Source organism: Rhinolophus ferrumequinum, chromosome 12, assembly GCF_004115265.2.
Source record: "Rhinolophus ferrumequinum isolate MPI-CBG mRhiFer1 chromosome 12, mRhiFer1_v1.p, whole genome shotgun sequence".
Taxonomy (NCBI): domain Eukaryota; kingdom Metazoa; phylum Chordata; class Mammalia; order Chiroptera; family Rhinolophidae; genus Rhinolophus; species Rhinolophus ferrumequinum.
This window is the reverse complement of record NC_046295.1, coordinates 57,718,171-57,732,383: the sequence shown is the minus strand read 5'-3', so window position 1 is coordinate 57,732,383 and position 14,213 is coordinate 57,718,171. Positions and strand designations below refer to the sequence as shown.

Below are 14,213 nucleotides of genomic sequence, written 5' to 3'. Positions count from 1 at the left end.
CGAAAAACATCAGTTTTTCTGAAGAGACTGATATTTATTTTCTTCTACTAGCTTACGTCAATTCTTGTTTCTTAATATTTCATAATTCATTCCCTTTCCTTCAGCCCATTCCTTTAACTTAATTTTGGCTCATACCATCACTCATTTTGATTACTGTAAGCGCCACCTAAAAGATCTTGGTACTTGCCTCTCTGTAAAATGTATTCCACAGTGATATATTTGAAATGCAAATCTTATTAGGACATGTTCTAACATAAATTTTTCAATGGATTCTAATTGCCATCAGCATTAAATCAAGTCTGTAATATGGCACACAAATTTATTATTAACTGGCCTTCTATTTAACTTTCCCATCTGCTTTCTCCTATTTTTTTTCTCATTCATCCCTATACTTAGTCAACCTAAATTATACTATGTGTATAAAATGCACCCAGCCCTTTCATTTTCTATGCGTTTTCACATGACACTCCCTCTACCTTGAATGTCCTCTCTCTCCATTCCTTGTCTGTGTTTCTAATTCATCAAATGCCATCTCGTCTGAGTAGCTTCCTTGATTCATCTCTCCTGAGCCTCCAATCCCTACCCCCAAAAATCCTTGATATACGATACCTCTATAGTGAGAAATATCAACTGCGCTTATTGTCTGTTTATTATGTTAGTGTTAAAACATGGACTCCTTTTGCGCATGGAATATGTTTGTTTGTTTGTTTTAATCTTTATTTCCAAGGACTTGTGTGTGCCAGGAATAGAGTAGGTACTTGGTAATTGAATGAAGAATAAGTGAAGGCAGAGTAGCATAGTCACAAATGCCTTTTCAGTCACCTTAAATTATTTTTATCAGTACCTTTTCTGTGGTCCTTTGCAATATTATGCAAATTAGTTTCTGAGTGTGCAATTACAAACACAATAGCAATCCCAAAAAGAGTTACTTTTTATTGGAACATTAAAGATTACTGCTTTGCAGAATAGAATTTTGGGTAATTTGGCAGTCTATAGAGATTTCCAGTTGTGGATGATTCTTTTTCCTGCTGAAATCGGCATTCCTTTGATAACCCTGCTTTCTAAAGTTATTACTAGGCTCATCAGGTTTCATGTATAGCACCTAAACTGATAGAATAGTACCGTGAAAATCTGCCATGTGTAGGTTCCTAAGTTGATTGTCATTTGTATCATCTTACAGAAGAGGCAAATAAACCACTCAAATATATAAAGCATTGTTCATGTATAGCATTCCTTTATAATCATACAGAATTGCAAGATGTTCAATTAGGTTTTATGGCACTAAGATTTTGATTTATATTATCTGTAGGAAAGAAAAGAAAACTAGATGGGGCAATGAAAATGGGACAATACCCTATCAAATAAATCTTAGCAATACACATTTAACGTATCATATGCTGAAACATATAAATACATGAAAGACGGTATCACTGCGAAAGTAAGGGCTCACTGGGATGCATGTTTGCTGAGAAAAGAACTTATCGTGTATAACTTAGAGTCACACTAGCTATGGAATAATGCAAACACCTTTCTTTCTTCATTTTATTTATTTTTTCTTTTTTTCCCTAAGAAGGGCACAGCTCACAGTGGCCCATGCAGGGATCGAACCAGCGACCTTGGTGTTATCAGCACCACACTCTAACCAACTGAGCTAACTGGCCACCCCCAACACCTTTCAATACAAGCTGGATATTTTTTTTTTAAATGAAGCACAAACTTACCAGAAAGGTTTCCTGATTCACTGTGGTACCATTAATATTCTTACTGAGTTCTTTGGATGCTTCTTGTTGTTTTGAAAGGGCAAATGCATTGCTATTGCCAGTTCAGCGACTACAGCCTATCTAATATATTCTATGCGGCTTGAATGTTATATATTCTACCTCTCATAGTACTTTGACTCATGCTAAATATTTATGTTTGCCTTTCTGTTTGCTTATCAGTAACCGCCTTACAATAGACACTCTATTATTTTGAGGGATAGGCAGGAGGAGTACAATAAAATACACAGCATACCTTTCCACCTGCTTTTTTGAATCTCTTGCAGTCAAGACAATGTCGAGCCATAGAACTATTCTGGTATCATTTTAGGATGGCAAACTTCTGCATATTACAGGGTCTGAGAAATTGCAATCAAAGTCCATTTACAAAAGAAGCTGGTTCTTTTCAGCCTTGTGGCATATATACATTCATAAACTGCATGTCTTACTTCTGTACTGGACTGTGGACACCTTTTCTCACTTGTGCTTAACCTCCCGTGGAACCTACTCAGCTGTTATTTATTGTCTCGTGTGGCACACTACCACCTTCCGCATTGCATGACTGTGTGTGTATTTCCTGGAAATAGCCTTATCAATAGGGCACGTGACTTCCCAGGCCCAAGGGAGCAATCCTGGAGACATTTTTCAGTTTGATCTGTTTGTCATTTGATGCTGATTACTATATTCTTCTTTTCATCTCAACCTCCCTCTCTCTCTCCCTATCTTTCTCCCTCTCCCTCTCCCTTTCCCTCTCTTTTCTTCCCCTCCCTCTGTCTCCTCCTCCTCCTCCCATTCTCTCCCTCCATCTCACTCAGAGTACCACATTTTTTCTGCATTTTCTCACACCTTTCTTTTCAGATCCTTTTGCTTGCTCTTACTTTGGACTTGTCCTTATTATAATATTCTAGAATCCACTAGAATATGAAGTCCAGAAAAGTGAATTGGTTGACAGTATTTTTATCTTCTGTATCACTGATAGGCAAATAATACCATGTAGCAATAGAGCCTTCATAAATAATTGTTTAATACTAAATAAATTAATGATCAAGATGGATCTTCAGCCTTTTCTTCTATAGAGTTCTTTCTGTGTATCCCACCCAGGGAGTTGAGATACCATCTATATGCTATATGCTATAAGACTGTTTTCCACTTTTGGCCTTTATTTTCTTACATACTCATACTTTAGCTGTTACAAACGCTAAACGGTAACCTGGGTCTCATACTCTGGATACCGTTACCACAGCTTTGTATGTTCCCAAATTGTTTGCTCTTATAAGTTTTGTATGATACAGATTCCTTGTTTCCTACCCCAAATTTGCTATAAACTATTATACCTCTCCCTCTTTTTTGGCAAAAATTCAGACTCACTTTAGACTCTGAGGTCCTAAGGCTCTTTGTTAGAATCTGTCTTTTTCATACTCCTTGGGTTTCAGTATAACATACCATGTTTCCCTGAAAATAAGATCTAGCCGGACAATCAACTCTAAAGGGTCTTTTGGAGCACAAATTAATTTAAGACCCGATCTTATTTTACTATAAGACCGAGTCTATATAATATAATATAATATAATATAATATAATATAATATAATATAATATAATACAATATAATATAATAAAATGTAATGTAATATAATATAATGTAATAACATATTATGTAATATATAATATATAATACCAGGTCTTATTTTACTATAAGACCGGGTCTTTAATATAGTATAATATAATATAATATAATATAATATAATATAATATAATACTGGGTCTTATATTAATTTTTGCTCCAAAAGATGCATTAGAGCTGATTGTCCGGCTAGGTCTCCCTTTCAGGGAAACACGGTATTGACTTGAGATTCTTACGAATCTCAAGTTAAGTGTCATAGAACATTATCTAGTGATAATCCAATCTATTATTTTCTTTGTTGCAACGACCCTTCCAACCCAAGATTAAAAAAAAAAAAATTGAAAACAAAACAAAACAAAACAAAATCATTCTATGAATTTCTCAGTCAAGTGGCCTACAATAAAATTCATTTTCTCCCAAATACTATTTTTAACTCAAACCTGCTTCTTCTGTCATTTGCTTTGTTAAATGTTTCAGCTGTAATGATGCTGAATTGTACAATGCACAGTCAAATTTTATGACAACACAATTTTGATTTTATCATCTGGAATAAAAGAAAGAATGAGATGGGACACTGGAAATTGGTCAACATCTTGTGAATATCAACAATGCAATTCAAAATCTGTATTCTGAAATAAATGTCCAAACCATATACCTTTGAATCACATTTGAAGTCAGATTCCTATTCCCTACTTAGACAACTGCCAAGCATACGAAAAAAATTTCCTTGTGGATCAGATAAAGTGTAGGATATGGAATTTCTTAAAAATATGATAAAGGAAAAGTATTGTTTTCATATATGAGGGAGTTGAAAATCATTGCCCCTACACACACACACACATACACACACACACACACACACACACATGCTATCACATTATATTTGCTTTTTTCCTAAATCAAGTGTTTTGAGATAAATTTTTGTTTTCAATTAACAATAGACCATCTGTCATCTCTCTATATTTTTTTAATAGGATTGTATATTATGGGTATAACATAATTTATCTCTGTGTTTATTAATCATTTTTAAGTGTTTCTGTCAGAGTTTGAAATACTATGTTTGAGTCACAAGTACCTTATTTTAGTCCCCCAAATTTTCCTTCCTCATACTTTTGCACATGTAATTTCATTTACCTGGAAATTCTTCTCTTCCCCACATGTCTTTCTCTGTCTCACCCCTTTCCCTTTACATATCTCAGATGAAATATCACTTCCTTGGGGGGGTATTTCTCTGATCTCACAGACTAGATTCCATCCTTTTAGGGTGCCCACCCTCAATCCTAATCCCTACCGTGCTCCTAGTATTTATCCTTGAAATGTTAGTCGAATTGTAACTATCTCATCAATATTCACCTTCGTGTAAACACTCCATCATTATGCTCTCATAGCATTCTATATTTACTTTCATATTACTTTCACAGTTTATATCTAACCATCTGTGTGAATATTTGATTATTTTTTACTCACCAATTTGTAATCTTCATGAAGGCTTATATTGGATCTATTTTGCTCATCATTTTGTTCCTAGTACCTAGTATAGTTCCTGACATGTTGTAGGTGCTCGGTAATATTCACTAAATGAATGAATGCTGCAAAGGACGCCATTGAAAATTCACTTCTGTTTGCATTTGAAGGTTTCCTGCAAAATATATTACTGGACATAGAATTGTTTTCTAAAAGGGTCTGTGCATTTAAATTTTGACAGAAACTGCCAACTTTCCTAAAGAATTATGTCTTCTACACAGTTGCTATGTCTATTGCTAGTTGGCAGGGAAAGGCATTCGATTCATGAGGCATTTTGTCTTATTAAAACACAATCTAATGTTAACTATTATCTCATTTTTTAGTGTACATTCCAAGGCCTTTTACACCTTTGCTCAAGTGTAACTTCCCAACACTCAATGCAATGCACCCTGTATTTTAGCTAGAGATTAACTGAACTTAGTTTAGGAAGGTGACATGATCACATCTATGCTTCAGAGAAAGTAATTAGGCATCCGTATGTATAATGTATTGCCAAGGGTGAAAAAGAAAGGATGTAGGAAGATCAACTGCAAGAGTGAGAACATGAAAGCAAGAGAAATAGGCTTATAAAAGTTGCAGTGGAAAAAGAGTAGTAGGAATTTACAAATGTTAGAATTTTTTTTTTAATTTACTATAACAATTCACTAAAAAAAGCATCAAGTCTTAACATGAAGGATATTATCTACTATTTCATTTGACATGTTTGTAAGGGTTGAGAATTCATTCACTTGTACACCCCCAACTCCCATGCTGAAAAGAGAGAAAATATGATGGACTTAGACAAGTCTGAGATGACTCCAGGATTCTTAGTTTGGTGACAGAGCAGAGCATAATGCCATGAACAAGAAGTGGGATTCGAGAGATTGGAAAGAGAAATGTAATCAATCTGATTTTCTTAAGTTGATTAGTTTGCCTGGAAGGCATTCAGAAGAAAATGAAACGTGTGAGGTCTATTTCAGCTGGAAATATACATTAGTCTATTTTACATGATTTGCCAGTACATCTTTTGTATTCTTTTGTATTTTTTTCAGCCTTTGTAAATTTTGTTTCATCTTTTTTCCAAATGATATGTAAGTTTCTTAAGCACCTATACTTGTTTTTAAAGTGCTTTGTAATTGAATAAACACAGTAATTACTTTTGAATTCCCAATAAACTTGTTGTACATAGAAAATGATGGACTAATATGTGCTGTGGTCATCCTCAGAAAATGACATGGCCTCATCATAATATCACAAAGAAATCTTCATATCTATAAAAAGTAATGGTATACCTGACACTAGTAATAAAATAAAATAAATAAAATAAAATGAAGTAATGTATAAAGTGGGGAGCACAGTATAGGTTTAGAAGGAGGGGCCACTTGTAGGAAACTGAACTGGTGTTGGTTCCTGGCTCTATTACTTATTGGCCAGGTTCCTCTGTGCAAGAAATGTCACTACTCTAAATTTCTTCTACATAATAAGGATATCAGTGCTGTTTCTGTAATTTATTCAGGAGAGGCAGAAGTAGGAAATGTCAGCAGCTGGGAAGCCTGTGTCTCAAAAGCCTGTCTATGCGTTCTGGGTAGCTAAGCTGGTCTCTAGCCAGGAAGAAGGATTGAAAATAGTGAAAATTTCATGTTTTTCTTCATATTGTTCCCTTTTCATTTCCTCATTTTTTTTCACCTGTCAAACTCCTAGTCACCATTCATCCACACTCAGGCAGCACCCTACTGTGATATAGATTCCCCTTCTCTGTGGTATCTAATAATATGTGGCTATGTCCCTAGTCACAGTTATAAATAATAGAATTTATGAGCCTGATATCTAGCCTGAAGCTTGGCACATAGATATTTATGGAACTGAACCAACATGAATTACAAGGGAAATGTACATGTGAACATGGCTTGGAAATGGAGTGAATGAAGACCTCCCTCTTCATTATTGGTATTAATGGTTTAAGGCAGCTTAATAACTGTAACTCATAAAACATTTCAGATAATAATCAGTCATTCGGGGATATGATATTCATAAGAAAATCAACAACATGAGTGAAGAGTGATTGCTTAAAACAGGAGAGAACATGGAAACAAACTATTATATAAATTCTATTTCAAAGTCAGAATTGGTCAGTGTATTAGTTTTCTAGTACTGCCATAACAAAGTACTACAGACTTGGATGCTTAGGACAGTAGAAATTTATTTTCTCATGGTTCTGAAGGCTGGAAGTCCAAGATGAAAGTGCAGGGAAGTTAGTTTCTGGCGAGCCCTCTCTGCTTAGCTTGCAAATGGCCTCTTTCTCCCTCTTTCCTCATATGGCCTTTTCTCTATAGATGCACACTTCTTGTGCCCCATCCTCTTCTTATAAGAACATTAGTTGTACTCGATTAGGGCCTCACCATTTTTTACCTCATTTGAAGTTAAATACCTCTTTAACAACTATCTCCAAATATAGCCACATTCTGAATTCCCAGTTGATAGAGCTTCAATATATGATTGGGTGGGGAGGGGCACAATTCAGCCCATAAGAATCAGGGAATTCTTTCATAACTGAAGTTGTTTATATGACCCAGGAGGCACTTGTTAGAAAAGTGGCAAATGACAAAGACAGGGAAAATTGTATGAGACAGGCCTGTTGAAAAGAGTTGCTTAGTTCAACATGGGGGCAGACAAAAATTCCCCTTGGGTACATGGGGATATTTACGTGGTGTAAATAGAGAAATTAATAAGCTATGTAAAGCCTAAAACCACTAGACTTTTGGGGAAAAAAAAGTGTGTGTGTGTGTGTGTGTGTGTGTGTGTGTGTATTTGGCATCTTTATAAACTTTAAATTAAAAATAATTATCCAGAATATAAAACAAGTTAGTAAGGAAAATAAATTATGTAAACTCACTGTCTGTATAAAAGCAATGTAATAAAATAGTACATAAAGTTATTTTTTCCCCCAAAATGAATACTTAGAAAACAATCTAAGCTATAATCTTGGAGAAAAAAGTTCCAACTTTAATTTCAAAAGTGCATGTAAATGTGAAAGGGTGAAAAATTTGCTTATATAAAAATCCAAAAACCACATTTTCCCCTTATTCACACAAATTAATGAACTAAAGTTTCTGTACATGAAAAATAAAGATTATAAGCAATGGCTGAGGGGTTTTTAACAGTCTTCTCCAAACAGTGACAGAGTTTGACATGTGAAACTTATTTATCTTCATTATCTGTAAGCTGGAAGAATAGAAATTGAATTTAGACAAATATGTTGAAGTCGCCAGCAGTCATGTGTTGATAAGCAGTGTGTACTTTCATGAATGTAGAACTGAAATTAGTGGCTTAATAATAAAGCGAGCCCTTCCTGAAGAACTGTTAGGCAACATAATTTGGTCTCTGATCATCCTTTCACTTCTCTTTTAACTGGAGTTTGGTAATTCATTTCTTGATTAGGTATATGAGAAAAATCTAACTATTTTATTTTATGATCTGCTTAGGTGATACTATTAGGCTGGAGATATATATATATATATATATATATATATATATATATATATATATATATATATATATTGCCTTCAAGACCTGAAGGCAAACTAACAGAAAAAAATTAAGGAGAATTTTTACTCAAAATTATAATAAACTTTACTTTATGGACCTAAGGTAGTGTTGGAATCTGAATGCTAGAGAAGTGTAGAAAATTTTATATATTTTAGTATGAATCTGTGCATAATGTAAGAAAGCACCCAAATTAGACTTATATCAACTGAAACTGGAGTATGGTGTGTCAAGATGCTCTGGAAGCAGTAGAAATTTTATTTCTGTCTTTACATTTTCTATTCCATGACTAGTCAAAAGAAGTGGAAGAGAAAAAGGGGAAGTGGAAGGGAACAGGGTGTGTAGAAGAGAAGGAGTACAAGAAGTAAAAAGAGGAGGAAAAAAGGAAAGACTAAGGAGAAGAAAACAAATAGGGAACCTAGTCGCAGAATAGATGAGATCACGTGGGAAGAAAATGGACAAGGAAAAAACAAAGACAAAAGATGATAAAAGAAAAGGAAGTCAACATTCTAATGAGAAGAAGAGGTATGCTAGAAAGAGGAGACATGGTGAAAAGAAAGAGAAGAAGAGAAAAAGGAGAGAGAAGAAAAAAAAAGAATAAGAGAAAGTGAAAGATGTAAAGGAGTAAGAAAAAGGGAGAAGCAAACAGTCTGAAGAAGATGGAAAAAGGTCATGATAATTAATGAAATATTTTCTATTTCCAGTCAGTATTCAAAATATTACAAATACCTGGTGTAAATGAATCCTTACAAAACATCTATAAAGTATGACTTAATAACTTCATCAAATAAAGGAAGTAAAAAATTAAGAAAGACATTATATGTGGCATAACCACTTTTCATATATGTGTAACACACTTGAATTTATTAAGGATAGCAGTTTTGTTTTCTTTTCGTACACCAAAATATCAATGCTTAAAATATTTCTTCATTTTGTAACAAATAATACCTTTTTTTTTTTGCAAAATACTACTTAAAAAATGTTAGCTTAATGGAGAAATTGAAAATAACGCTTAAAATTTTACTAAGAGATTAGTAGTTTTACTCAATAAAAATAAATATAAAAATAGTTAAGGGTGAACAAAAAATATATAGTCTTTTCTTTAAAAATTGATATGTGAAAAATATGGAACTTTTTTGGTATAAGGACAGACATCAGAGTATTTGCTATCTTAGAAAATGCCCTGATGGAGACAGGCAAAAGAGTAAATATATGTTTTGTGTTATTGGTAACTTAGAAAATTTTCAAGTGTCGAAAGCATCTATGGCTCCCACACATTTTGAACTCTATGAGAAACAAGATAGAGAAGAACTTATTATGTTTCATTTGTTTTTGCTGACTGTGCGGTAACTGCTTCTAAAATGATCAAATGGTCATCTAGGAAGATGTCTTTCCAGGCAGAATTTAGACAACCCAGATGGATGCCAAGACTTGTCTCAAGATGAATAATGTTTTCCACTGTTATAGCCACACAGCCCAGAAACTTAAAAAATTAAAATTAAAAAAACAATGTTCTGCAATCAAACAGAAGAGTTAGACAATACCATGTGTGAGAGAGAAGGAAGAAGAACATTTTGGCTATTTCATGATCAGAGATTTCAATAGCAGCTGTAGATTCAGGTCACATTAGTGATCAAACAGTAGCTGCCGAATGCACATATTTTATTTCCAAATGTTTCCATATTTCTATGAAGTACATAAACTGACAGCAGGTAACAAACTTTTCGGCTACATTTCCCTTATAAATAAATTATTTGCTGCAATGTTTTATAAATGTGAATGTTTCAAATTCCAAGTGGCTTCACTTTCAGTGGTTTCAAAAATTTTCACCTGATTTAAAGTTCCCCAACGTCCCGCTGAATCATAGAGCAGCATCACTGTACCTAATTTATTAGTCATAATCTAAAGGACCAGACATGTGAAATTATACACAAATTTACTTTTGAGTTATTGTACGACTCATTTTTGTCTTAATTATCATAAAAAATTGTTTCATTTGATTTCATAGGAACATATTTTCTTCTGTGTATACAAATACAAATTTTGGAAAACATCATCATTTAATGTAGTCAACTTGGAAAGATATCAAATTCGTATTAGTAGTGGTATTATTAAGAACTCAACTATAACGAAAAATAATTTTTATATAAAATAAATTTTTAAGAAGTCTTGCAGGGGAAAATTGTGAAAGTATATGTCATCTTAGAATAGTATAGACATCAATTAATGACTGCTACATTCAGTGAGAGTAGCAAATGTTTAAACAGCTGTAAAAATTCTTTTTAAATAATAGAAAAATAAGCCCTGAATGTAAACCAATTTTCAAAAATCAGCAGACCATGGCAGATTTCAAGCTACTAACTTGACACCCCTGAAAACCGAGTTGGAAAGACATGTGCATAATTGGCTCCACTGAGCTGGTATGAGCTGGCTCCAGTTCATCACTGCTTACATCTCAGAAGTCTCTGGAAGACACACTATAAATTCTGTGGAAAAGAGGTTAAATAAATATTAATTAAATCAGGCAAAATATGATGGTTTCAAAATTACCCTATTTTATTACAACCGTAGATTTCAAAATTGATCATTTAATAAGTAAATAGCCCCATTCTAATTTAACATCTTCTGCAATATATTCACTTTGTATTCTAATCAATAAGACTCAATACATGCCACTCTCCTTGAAGGATCCTTTACCCTATCTAAGTGAACTACTCTCAGTTCTGCAGTTTAGTATAAATATGTATGTTCTTTGTTATTTTTATTTGTTTATGTTTACATATATTCTTAATGTATACCCCATTTGTTCCTTACATATATTTAATGCACACCTATAACATATATATACGTATATATGTGTATATATACGTATATACGTATATATACGTGTATATATATATACATATATATATACACGTATATGTATATATACGTGTATATATATATATATACGTGTATATATACATATACACGTATATATATACATATACAAGTATATATATATACGTATATATAATGGTTTTATCCGTACCCACACCAATATCCTTGCCTATTTCACCCCCTCTGGTTCATTGATATCTAAAATTTGTTGTTATGTAAAGCTTTGTTTATAATTCACAATTTGAGCTAAATGGCTTTAAAAACAAATTGGACATATTTAATGGATAAATATAAATATTTTTTTAACCAAAACATAAATGCTAAATTAAATTGATTTTTCCCGTTTTCATAAAAGGCACAAATTAAGTATCATGAAGACTCTAAGCTTTTTAAATCATATAATGCTAATGACAGTAAAAGAAAAAGTCAAGTTTCTGATGCAGAAGATAAAATTTGTCAAATCCACAATTTAGTTCCTTGATGATTACCTAGATGGAGTCAAAGGTCCATCCATCTGAGGGTAAAAATCTATAACATTTGAATCCTCTGCTGACTTTATTCTTCCTAATTCCAAAATAATTTAAGTAATTTTTCATAAAACACAAATAATAAAACAGGACAATTAATATGAGAGCAAAAATAGAAGTCTAAGTATCTGTCTAAGGAAAGAAGAGATTAAAAAGAGAGCTTTAGTTGAAAAAGTTGTGATTGGTCACGTTCTTGTCTTGCAATGCAAAATATAAATATAGTGACACATATTTCTTTCTTGTAAAGGAAGGTACCATTATACTTCCTAGTTCAAAAGTGTAATTTTTTCTCATGGTCTCATTCAAGATTTAAATCTTGTGTATTAAATCTTACCAGATAATTATTTGTTCATGTGAGTTAGCAATTATAGCTTGCATTATATGTCATGGCAATATTTTTCATCAAATATTATCCCCATCCCAATACTTGTTAAACACCTGTTAAACCACACCATTTGTCCTTAGTGAGAAAGCGGGCAATGACGTTTATAGAGATTTAAAAATTTCTTGTATGTGACAAAAATTATTTACTTTGTGACACGAAATATTTCTGATGATAAGTACCTTTGAGAAATAGAAAAATGTTTTTTTGTTTTTTTTTCATTTTCTCCCTCTGCCCTTTGAATCCATGTGTTTGGTGTGTAACAATGAGAATCTTATGGCACCTATGGAAAACATTTAGTCAAGTAATGTGTACCAAATAATAAAATTTGTAAGACCTTGGGGGAAATGCAAGGTTGAGACAGAACTGACTCCAGAGTAATCAGTTTTATCTTCAGCCTTCCATTGTTATTTCTTCATGCTTCTTTGACACTCTCCTCCCTATATAACTCTTTTTTTCTCTTATACACTACCAAAATATTGCCTGGGCATTCTGCTCTTCAGTTAGATAATTTTTCTATTTCTATTTACTGGCCAGGGAAGGCTCAGACCATGGTAGAAAGAGCACTGGACCTAAGGTGATCCTGTGCATTGTGTCGATATTAAAATGAGAATGCATAGGAATAACGTAAGAGTGAAAGAAGCAATATAGACGTGAGCAAACTCTGTGTTGCTGGGTATTGAAGGAGGGGAGAGGGCATCCCCATTTTGTGGCGCACGTGCTGAGTACATAGCAACATCTTCATGTATCGACAACAGACCGTTAACCAGAATACAATGCCACAGAGGATGGCCTCAGCTAACAAGTGTAGCTCAGCTGGGCAGTGGACATCAGAGCATTCAGTATGAAATAATTGTATATCTTAAGAGGTGTTAGAATGTGGTGACAGAAAACCCAGGAGCAGATGGTACTACGCAATGCAGGTTGGCAGAAAGTCAGTCACTTCCAGGAATCCTCTCAGTGTATATCAGGTCTCCAGCCAACTCAGTGTGTTCAAAGAAAGAACTTTGATTACTTGAAAGGATATGAAAACAACTGGCAAGGCTGCAGTTCAAAAGCAACCGGAATGCCTGAGAGTTTCTCTAGATATGGGTAAGGACCATTAACTAACTAATCAATGAAGGAATCAATTTAACTTAAACATTTAAAAATCAACTTTAGGGATTAAGAGCCAGTTGGAATCAACAAGAGCTATTTAGTGCTGATCATTAGACTATGGAATAAAAGTTACTTTAAACTAGAGTTGGTAGATAAAATAGAAGACACTCAGTTAAATTTGAATTTCGGATAAATATTGAATAATTGCGACATGTGGGACATATTTATACTTAAAAACACTTTGCTTATCTAATTCAGATTTAACTATGGGTGTGTGTGTGTGTGTGTGTGTGTGTGTGTGTGTGTGTAAAACCTAGTAATCCTAATGTTTGGTATCTATGTGTGAGAAGCCAACCTTGTGCACTATAGCAGCCTGAAACCACAAGAGAGGACAACTTTAGAACCAACTTTAGGGATAAGAATATGGAGAGAGGTTGAGGATGAAGCAAGGCGAGGCATCTGTTTGGCATGAGCCTTGGAGTTGAAGCCAGTTTCCTTAAGCTATTATTTTTTTAACAACGGTATGGGTTAAACTAATCCCTTTGATTAATGCACAGGATTGCTATACATGCAGCCTGCAGTGAATTGTAATCTCAAGTCTGTAGCGTTCAATGAGGGGTGATCTCCCATAACTTTTGAAGTCTCTGTATCCGAAAGACAAGCAGATAATTTTTTTAATGAATTGAAGTTTACACTGTAATTCGAGTCTTACAATAACATCCATTTAATAACATCTATACTTTATTATGAACTTTTAAGTCCTGGAAGAGTTAAGCCTTCTTGATTTGTCTAAGAAATAAATCAATCCACTCAAATGACTCTGTCAATAATGACTGTGTTCATAGATGGATCCATGGGTAAAGAAAATGTGCTATCTATCTATCTATCTATCTATCTATC

At 33.6% G+C, this 14,213-nt stretch overlaps 1 non-coding gene across 1 annotated transcript; it reads right to left on the bottom strand.

The window, feature by feature from the left end:
• Positions 1-1,587: 1,587 nt before the first annotated feature.
• On the bottom strand, positions 1,588-1,661 carry TRNAI-GAU (transfer RNA isoleucine (anticodon GAU)). Its single transcript has one exon. It is a non-coding gene; the product is annotated as a tRNA-Ile (tRNA).
• Positions 1,662-14,213: the final 12,552 nt, after the last annotated feature.